At 35.0% G+C, this 10405-nt stretch overlaps 1 pseudogene; it reads right to left on the bottom strand.

Annotated features, from left to right (window-relative positions):
* Positions 1-4114: 4114 nt before the first annotated feature.
* On the bottom strand, positions 4115-9561 carry LOC141833720 (uncharacterized; annotated as a pseudogene).
* Between the last annotated feature and the right edge of the window lie 844 nt (positions 9562-10405).

Raw genomic sequence — 10405 nt, 5'->3', positions numbered from 1 at the left:
TGGTAATCGATCACCTGATCGATTACCTGCCTTGCTTTCTGTGAGAAACTGGTAATCGATCAGGTGATCGATTACCAAGGTGTGTAATCGATCACCTGATCGATTACACTCCTTGTATTGGCTCGAAAGACTAGTTTCTTCACGAATTCTTCCATGGTGGACTTGAGGGTTTCTAGAGGCTACAACAGGGACCTAGAGGAGGAATTGGTTTTGGCCTTCTGATGAGCTAAGGCTTCCCGTGTTCGCCCCGAACACACAACCTTAGTTCATCAATAATAACTCATACCACTAAAGAGTTATTATCGAACTACCGCACCAATCCCATATTATAATATGGGCTCCTTCTTACTATAAGTACATTAGTCTCCCTGTGTTTAAGATATCGTATGTCCGTCAATTAAAATGAGTTACTGACAACTCGTATTTAATCGACATCTAATCCAAGAGTAGTACCACTCAACCTTATTATCATGCGGACGAGGTCCACCTGCAGGGTTTACATGATAATCCTTATGAGCTCCTCAAGGGGACATCATCAACCTAGATTATAGGACACAGTTTCCTTTTATAATCAACAACACACCATATACATAATACTACTTCCCAACTCATCGGGCCTTTTGATTTATCGATCTAAATCTCACCCTTTGATGAATTAAAGAAGTATATATTAAGTACACGTGTTTGTTATTATATCGGGATTAAGAGCATGTACATCAATAGTAACAGAGGTTTAGTTCGATTATATAGTCAGTATAAATCGAACAATCCTCAGATGGTCCTGCTCAATACACACTAAGTGTACTAGTGTAATTCTATAGTCAAGACAGACTAAAACCAAATTACACTACAACCACTCCGATGGTTGGTCCAATCCATCTTGGTTGTGAACACTGTTTATAATCTATAAGGAACTGATAACATTGTCTTCTGTGTGTGACTCCGCACACCATGTTATCTACAATATAGATTAATTGGACACTTGCATAAAAACTAAATGCAATTATTGACTAAATGTGATTCTCATTTCAGAATGTTTATTTACACAGCTAGGATTCTAGTATCCTTCATGTCCCACATCCTTCGAATACACAAGAGACCATAGTTTCTCTCTATGTCATCCTTCACACCTTTGCCTTTGAAATCTGCTACCCTTAATCGTTGTGCTTATTACCTTGATGCTCCTTATCCTACAGTTCCTCAATCTATCTTATACAACTTTCTTTGATCTCAACTAAACTCGAACCATCGAGCTACCAACTTGGTTGTACCAAGTTAATGCTTTAGAGTTGTTGCATGGGTGTTCATGTAGTCCCTGCGCCCTCAACACACACATCAAATATAATAAAAAAATTTCAACTTTAACTCTTTGCCCCAACATCAAAATTCAATGTTACATCAAACCACTTAGAGCAAAATTGTACTAACATAGTTGATTAATGATAAGTCCAGTTGACTAATGTTATAGTGACTTATTCAAATGCAACCAAGGATGGAAAAATAAATGATAAAATTTAGATAAGATATTTTAGAGACGTTGATTGGTGGATGATAAATAATCTACTATTGGTCGTCACATCGAGAAAATGGCACGATTCAAGGAGAATGTTATAAAAGGAGCTTGAGGGGCTACAAGGAGAAAAATAAATCAAGTGCAAGAAATGCCCACATTATATTTCTTTTGTGCTCCATTGTTAAAGCTAGGTGTCTCCACCTACAATGCTACTAAGACGGAGAAGATATAGAGGTTGTCAAGAGTAATCTACCTAATCGATCATAAGCCATAAAGTAGGAGTCTAGGTGTTGTTACACCATGTAAAATCATCAAAGTACTTTGGTTTGTGTTTATCTTTTATGTTTATATAATTTCTATTACATATATTTTTGTAGTACGCTTACAATGTAAGAAGTGGTATTCACCCCCTTCCCCCTACCACAACAATCACAACACCACTCAATCTAACATTTCAAAGGGATAGGGATGGCTAAATACTCATGGAATAAGAGTGTATTATCCTTTCTGTCACTATTGTTAGATTAGTCAGTTGAATTCTTTGAATCAATCGACTATCATTTGAATTACTTAGTAGTTCGATATCAAAAATATGTAAATAATTTTATAATTTTTGAAAAATTATAAAGAAAGAATAATTAATTTTTTAGGAAAATACACTTTATTTTTTAAAAATGGTACGAAGTTAGAAGTTATTAAAATTTCTAATATTTTAGCCGAACTTTGTACTAAAATCATCAAGGGTAACTTCTACCCCAGATAGGCAGATAGGCAACACCAAAGTTTTCAAAAATTATTTTAAAAAGTTTTGCAAATCAATTTTCAATCATAATTCTTAGACTACGTATACATGACTTAGACATGAACTTACACCATATTAGTTCATGTATATCGATGATACTTAGTTCATCTAGGTACACAACATTAATATTTTGAACTATTATCATCATCACAATATCTCACTTATATCTATGTATTTCAATACGCAATACAAGTTAATCTAGAATTTTTGTGAAATATAATCAAAGTGCTACTCTCTTTTTTATAATTCAGGTGTTTGAATTTTGCCCGACTAATTTTAAAGATAGACAATCTTCCTCCCTAACTCACCTATTGAATCAATTTGAAGCACGGCTTATACATACTTAGAAACTAAGATTCTATATAAATCATAATACTAGACAATCCTAATTGGTCTTCCTACCTAAGATGTCAATGGATGTTACCATCATAATTGCATAAAATAAATGATACATGGAACTTGTAACTAGCATGCTAAAAACCAAAAGCTTACAAGTCTGTGATAAGCATAGATATGTATCAAATAGCAAGATATAAAATCATGCAATATTGAGCATAGACACATGATCAATCAATCCTACTTATGTACCATTTTCTAATACTCTGTCAAATACTAAATTTGACATAATACGTGGACTCCCACAGATGTGCCTAAATAATATGATTTTGGGAAGTTTATTGGACCTGCACAGTATAACAATCAACTACTACTACCACTTTAGTCAACTATAACTTTTCATCCTCGCCATTTGGTGGTCAACTATAAATTGATCCTGTAATTTATCTCCTTTTATATAATCTAGAGATAAATTGTAAAAGACATCTTGGGTGAGTGTAATCACAAATTATTTTTTATTTTTAATAATTTAAAATTATAAAATTTTATAAATTACTATAAATTAAGAAATAAATTGTTAATAAAACTAAGTTTATCAATGTTAAACTTATTTACTAATTAAAAAAATAAGTTTATTGTCTTTTTATTTAAATAAAAATAAATAAATTTGTAATTATATTTTATAGAAGTTAATAAATAAGGCTATTTATAAATTGTCTACCAACTTAGCAAATTAAATTTATTAGTAGTAAAATTATTTATTTTATATATTCCTTTAGTTGATAACTTTAGCTTTTTAAATTTTAGCATTATCGAACTGAAACTTTATTCTTATGCTCATCGAGCCCATTCCTTGCTTGAATGCATATACCTGTACTTCATTGGTTAAAATTGTTCGAATGGAAACTTAGGAGGTGCTCAAAATGTATCAACTAATATTACATGTTTTTAATTACAGTTTTATTGATGAACTTGTTGTATGCTTTAGGACTTTGGAAAACCAAATATTAACTATTTGGAATTATGATTGGCCTAGATTATTATTTAATGCACTTCTATGCTTTAGGAATTTAGAAAACCAACATCCAGTCTTTGGGAAAGGACCATTTCATTCAAAGAATAGAACCTTCACCTACCAAAATTTCCGTGCCCTACAAAAATTTCAGAATTACGACCTTGGACTGTTGTTGAGTTGCATGCTTACGTACCTGATACTGATGTTCGAACAGTATATAATTGCTTCTCTTGTGGATTCTTTCAATCGATTAAAAACCTCTCTGAAAAAGCAACACATCCATTAACCATAATATATCACCTACTACTTCATAGATAAGGTGTCTCGACCATGTGGCTCTGCAGGTTCATCATCGTCATCATAATGAGAATATAATTAATATACAGCATGTACGGTAAGCTGCAAAACAGATTGGACATGTGAAAGGGTTGATTACAAAATTATCATATGTTATAAATCTCTGCCTGATTCACAATTCCTCAGCTCAGAAACAAGTCGAATAGAGGTAATTTACAGGTGGGTAAGTAAAAAAACAGCTCATTCTCACATCAATAGCCTAAAACTGCTCCAGCCCTTTGGAGGAGCACTTCCCTTGGTAAGAAAAGAGACCAGCCACCTTTGCAGCTATAACCCGGTGTTATACAGACAGTTTGAATCATATGTATATATATCTATATCTATATACAGTTTTTAGATTACTCAGGTCCCATCAATCTTTCCTGATACTTGCCGTTGGAGAGGTGCCTTTGCACTTCGAGCTGCAAGCTCCGATAGCCGAACAATCACAACTATGTTGCATCTTAAGTCCCAACATGGTTGCTGTTCCAAATGCATGTAGATGAATTATATTTGATGAAACTCTCAGTGGTCCTTGAAAGATTCAATATCGCGTCCCACAAACAAGTTGGAATATGAGAAATCCCAGCAGCCCAGCCAGGTTTGTCTCCCAGATTATTTGGTTTGAAGTTTTTGCTAAAAGGGAGAAACAAGATCAGTGACCGCAGACATGTTATTACATTATAAAGAGAAATAAGAAAAGAGAAAGGTTAACCACTAGCTTATCATCTTGTAAATGTTCACAACTGTCACACCCTGACCTGTGTTAAGGGTGAGTTTTGTTTTGACATGTTCCCAACAATAGCACTGTGCAAGAAGCGCTATTAGAAATTTTCTTGACTGATTCCCAATTTTTCTTTTCAATATAATTGGTTTAGATTATTTTTTGACAACAGAATCCCACACCATATTAATCTAATCATCTGTCGCTTCAAGGTCTTGCATTTCATCTGTGTAAATAACAAAATAGGAATCTGATCTCTCAACATTTCTAAGCTGAAACCTATTGATATAAGCTTCATATATTGAACTATAATGCAACAAAACCCATGTTTCTTACTAGAAGGGAAACGACTACCGAAAGATGTGAGAAAATTTATGGAGAAAAGATTGGAAGTTGGGCATCTGTCCTTAATATTGAGCTTATATATTCTCTTAATCTCTTCTTGATATAAGGAAGACCCAGCTCAATAGAAAAAAGAAAAAGAAAATAAAATAAAATATTTTAAAATCTATAAATTGAGGAAAAAAATTATAGATTTGATATTAAGCCATTAACAAAAAAAGAGATTAAAAAATGATATTATGATAGAATGAAACAACAACCAAGCCATATTATGACAGAAAGAAAAATATGAGAATTGAGATTTCAGAATTTGAGATGAGACTAATGCTCTTTACTTTGAAAAAAAAAACCCCAGGGAAAGGAAGAAAAAATAAGGGGGAAGAAAAGAATCCCTAAGGAAGGAGAGGTGGAGAAAAAAATACGAGATAAAAATTCGCAGTGGCACAAGGTCGTATGAGGCGACCGCGTAGGCAGGGCCGCCCGCGACAACCACACAAGCAAGGTCGTCCGCGGCTGCCGCACAGGCAAGGCCACCCGCGGAGGTTGGACGCAGCAACCACGCAAGGCCATGCGAGGCGGTCGCACTTGCGAGTGTGAGAAAAACAAAAAAAAATGTGAAGAGGAAGGAAGATTTGGGCAAATAAAAACTATTCAAAAAATGATCTGCGGATCGATTTTTAAATCCATCTGTCCATTATTTTATAGTAAGTATACAACGGAAAGGGTTAGTAGTCCATCCTTTTTCACAAAATAAACACTAGAAAATTTTCCTCGTGGAAAACTTTCCTTAGTTTTTATTTTCATCCTTCCAAGTAAGCAGGGGGTAAAAGCGAGTTTGGACAAGGGACGAGAGGTGGAACTGCATAAATAGAGAAATTTTTGTTATTTTTTAAATTTTCAAAGGTATTTTGATATTTTTATAGTCAAATTGCAATATGTCCTTATGATTTTTTAATAAATGTTTATAGGGTTATTTCAGTCATTTGGAGAAGTTAAAATATGAATTTTGTGGAATAATCCAACAGGCCCATTCTTAGGTGGTGCTCAGCCTGGCCCGTGGGCTACCATGCTGCCACAAAATGGGCCAGGCTGTTGGCAGCACAAGCATGTTTTTTATATAGGTGGAACATGAGTTTTGTGAAATGTAGATTGCCTTTTGTGTTATAGCCAACGTGCTCAAAAAGGTCTGAGAGCATCTAAAGTAACTCAGCTCATAGATAAGACAGGTGGCAAGGAATTTTACTTAGTTTACATAACCAGGAGTATGTGTAACATATAAAAGTGTCACATTGAAAAATTAATGAAGCTGAACCTTTTTCAATTACAGTTTTCCCTTTATATGGATTGCACATGTAATAAAGCACCATGACTATATATATATATCCATCCAGCTATTAATTGTCAAAACACAGTATATAACTAACCTTCTTATATGACTTTAGGTCATCTGGAAGCATGCCTTTATTATCTACCACTAATGAGCAGACATCAAGTCTCAAACAACCATAACGATCAAGTTATTTGGTTTTAAACACACTAGATTTGAAATAAGCTTATAATGTATGCAAACTAAAGTAGCAGCAGGAGAAAAACGATGACAAATTACACAAGTACTTGAAACTTAAGATAGCAAATAGCAATCTACCACATTCCCACATCCCTTTACAGTGAAGGTTATAATGCAAAAAGACTATAAAATTGAATTGTAGGTTAACATTCAATTTGTTAAAAACATGAACAAGAAATTGAAAATGCAAAGGTTTGATAAAGATCATCGAATACAGTAAATATATCAAAACATGGAATACAATAAATGCATACAAAAGAAGATACTGAATAGGAAAACAATATTCATTTTTTTATAATTAATTCCAAGTATGTTAGACTTTTGACCATTTAACTAAATGATTTAGATTTATTATTTAGAACAATTCATGTTTAGCATCAAAACGGAAACAAATCTGTAACGCTTCTTTAACAAAAATACCGAGTAAATAATTATAAGAAATAACTTACATCCAGAAGACGGTGATAAAAATGATGACAAAGGTGCTGCAAGCAATCCATCACCTCCTCCACTACCTGGGATTGGACTGGAAGCATAGCTAACTGGAGCTAGTGAAGGTTCTTGACTCACTTTGGGACTAGGCTTCATCGCTTCATGGCTTGAGGGAACAGCTAAATTTGGTGAGTGTTCTGAATAAATACGAGGAAAGTTTGGTGGTTCATGGTGATGGTACAGGTACATTTACAGCATGAGACTGTGGCTGGTGTGACTTGATACCAACATTAGGGGTTGGTGGAAAAGCCGCTGGACTATGTGATGGCAAAGTATGACTGTAGAAACATGGAGGCTGGCCATAGTGATTATTTGACAGAGCAGGAGCAGATGCTGGCGCAGGTGAGGAAGTAGATATTAATGAAGGAGGTTCAGCATATCCATCAGATGGAGAAGGAGATGGACTGGGGGGTAGTGATGAGATTGAGTTCTCAAGGTATGATGATAATTGCACTTGCTTCACTTTTCCAAAAACAGAGTTATTAAGGCCAAGATTCTTGGCATCAGGCCCTGTGATGAACTGAGCTAGTTGCCTCATTCTATCTGGTAAAAGATTGCCACTCCCAACATCTGATAGAACAGAAGCCTCGATGATAACTGGTGATGCAACTGTAGAACCATCACTATTCATAAGCTTTACGTATGCATTCTGCACATACAGAAAATGTTTGTTAATCTTTTAACAGATAAGAATAAGTGCACCATCAAAATCATATTGATTGTATCAGGATGAGCACCTCATAAGAAGTCAAATTCAATCCAAATTTAAGTTCAGCCTTCAAACTGTCCATGTTCTTCAAAATTTCTTCAATGCTGTTATTTAATTTGAAGTCAAACAGGATTTGTGCTATTTCCCAAATTGAAGCTGACTGTGAAGGCACCACAGTGATCCCTCCAGGAAACTTCAAAAGCTCAAAAGATGATGGATCACCAAAAATTGATGATGTCCAAGTTATATTAATTTGCTTAAGAACCAGATCTATCAAAGTAGATCTCAAAATACTGAGTGCTGCAGAGTTTATTGAGGCATTTTTTGGTTCAGGAAGAAAACCAAAGGTTACATACGTAGAGTTTTCTGGAGTTAAGGGATGCATGGAAATAATTGAAACCTGTTCAGATGACCCAATTGATGTTAGAAAAAATAACAAGAAAATTGAGAAGACAGACACGGATAATAGCAACAAATTGAAGATGAACCTTTGTGTTTGGAATACCAATTTCTTCAAAAATTTCATACTCTAATCTTGCAGCATAAGTAACAAGTGCTGAAATTGGTTTTTGCAAAATGAAACTCGCCTGTATTTCAGCTGAAAAAAATCAAGGAAAGCATATTATTCAATACTCAATATCTTGACCTTCCTCCATATTTATGTAATTAAAAAACAAATGATGCAGGGTCAAGAAATAGTAGAAGGTTTTGTATAGCAAAAAAAATGCAGACTATAAGGTTATGCATGAACATGCAACACCTCTCAACTACGAATCATCTACATACTCGTATTAATCAATTATCAAAAGTATAACCAGGCTTAGGTTACTTTGACTTTAAGCTAGTGTATGTCTAGGTACCATCTGAGCCTGATTATGTCTAGGTACTAGGCTTATGTTATCTAAATTTTGAATACAGGAAACTAAATACCTTAGATTTCAGGAATGACTGATGCCATTTTTATGCATCAAAATTTATAGTCAGCCTACAGACAGGAAATCATGCAAATAGCATTGTCTTCTCCCATTTGACGTCAAATTACAAAGCCCCTACGAAATACAAAGAAAGATCTAAGATGAACTCTTTAGTGATTAAGGATAACATGTCTATCTGCAAACTGAACCCCCTACATGTCACGTAGAGTTTATTGAAGTGACGATGCATAAATCTACAGTGCAAAACCTAAAAAGAGATCCTTTTGCCACAATATAATAGATTCCACCTATATCTGCCACAAAAATGGATTTAATACGCTTGCTGCAGCAGAAGACCCCCAAAATTCAAAGGCCTAAATCCAACTCAAACCTCAACAAAAAAGGATCAATAGAGCACGAACACGCATCCCACCAGCAAAACCATAACATTCAAACTATGATTCACCCTCCCGTAGTCAACAAACGAAATCAGGAAACGAAGCTCACCGTGAACGCTTCCGGGGTCATCTGAAACGAAACCAGCACGATGGTCGCCGCGAAACAGAGGCAGCCAGAAGACGGCGGAGAGCAGCACTGCAGCACTGAGGACAAGCACGAGGAGGCATCTGGCGGAGAGGGCACGGCAGATCCAAGCAGTGCCTCTCCATCCGGAAGCGGCGGCGTCGGACCCTAGATCGGGGACCTCGACGCGAACTTCCTCGGGCTTCCCCATTTAGAGGGCATCGGAAGTAACCAACTCGATCGGAGGAGAGCGATTCGTCTGGTGGCGGTACCAGCCAGCAGAAGAAGAAGGCGGCGAAAGGAGCAGAAGAAGTACTACTCTTTCTCTCTCCGCCTCTGATCTGTTCTGCGGGGAAGGGACGTGCTACTCACTTTATTATATTACTTAAAAATAATATTTATAAATTAAAAATAAATACTACATTTTTTTTAATATTAGTTTTTATATTTTTATTGGTGTGTTTGAAAAAAAAAAGGTCCAAATCAGAGATAACAGTAAGCTTGATGGTTGGCAGGAAAGTGATTAATTTAATATTTATTTATTTTTTAAATTTCTTTCAATAAATATATAACCGTTCCTGTTCCGTGAGTTGGACAAAACTCCACTTTCACCGATGGAGAAGAAAAGTTAATGGCACCTTCCCAGCACGTGACCGAGCTTCTTTAATAGCTTCAGATCTAAGCGTTATGCTTGCCAAATTTTGGAGAAAGAATAATTACTTTTATATTTTAATTTCCTAACATTGCACTAAACTAGATTCTTAATTAATTATCGACGTTCATGTTATTTTCAATCTAGTATGCTAATTACTTGTGTTGGTTGTATAGTGTGAGCTTGTGCGGTTAATCTTCCATAAAATATTACAATGAAAAGTAAATGAATATTAAAGTAAAGAAAAGATCAGATGATATTAAACTTACATAGTTTATGATTCTCCAGAATTGCTACATCTGTGGTTCATGTATATAAATTCATTATCTTTTCTTTTTCAATTAAGTGCTTAGGTGAAGAAACTTTTAACAATAAAGAATAGAATACAAAAATGAAATGGAATTAAAAAAAACTTTGTTGTTTGCACCGAGTGGATGATGGGATCTTACGGCCCCTGAAACCCCTTTTGTAACATTTACTC

This window comes from Curcuma longa, chromosome 8, assembly GCF_044706935.1.
Source record: "Curcuma longa cultivar G26 ecotype Majalengka, Jawa Barat chromosome 8, ITB_CL_G26_1.1, whole genome shotgun sequence".
Lineage (NCBI taxonomy): Eukaryota > Viridiplantae > Streptophyta > Magnoliopsida > Zingiberales > Zingiberaceae > Curcuma > Curcuma longa.
This window is presented reverse-complemented; position numbering and strand designations above follow the sequence as displayed.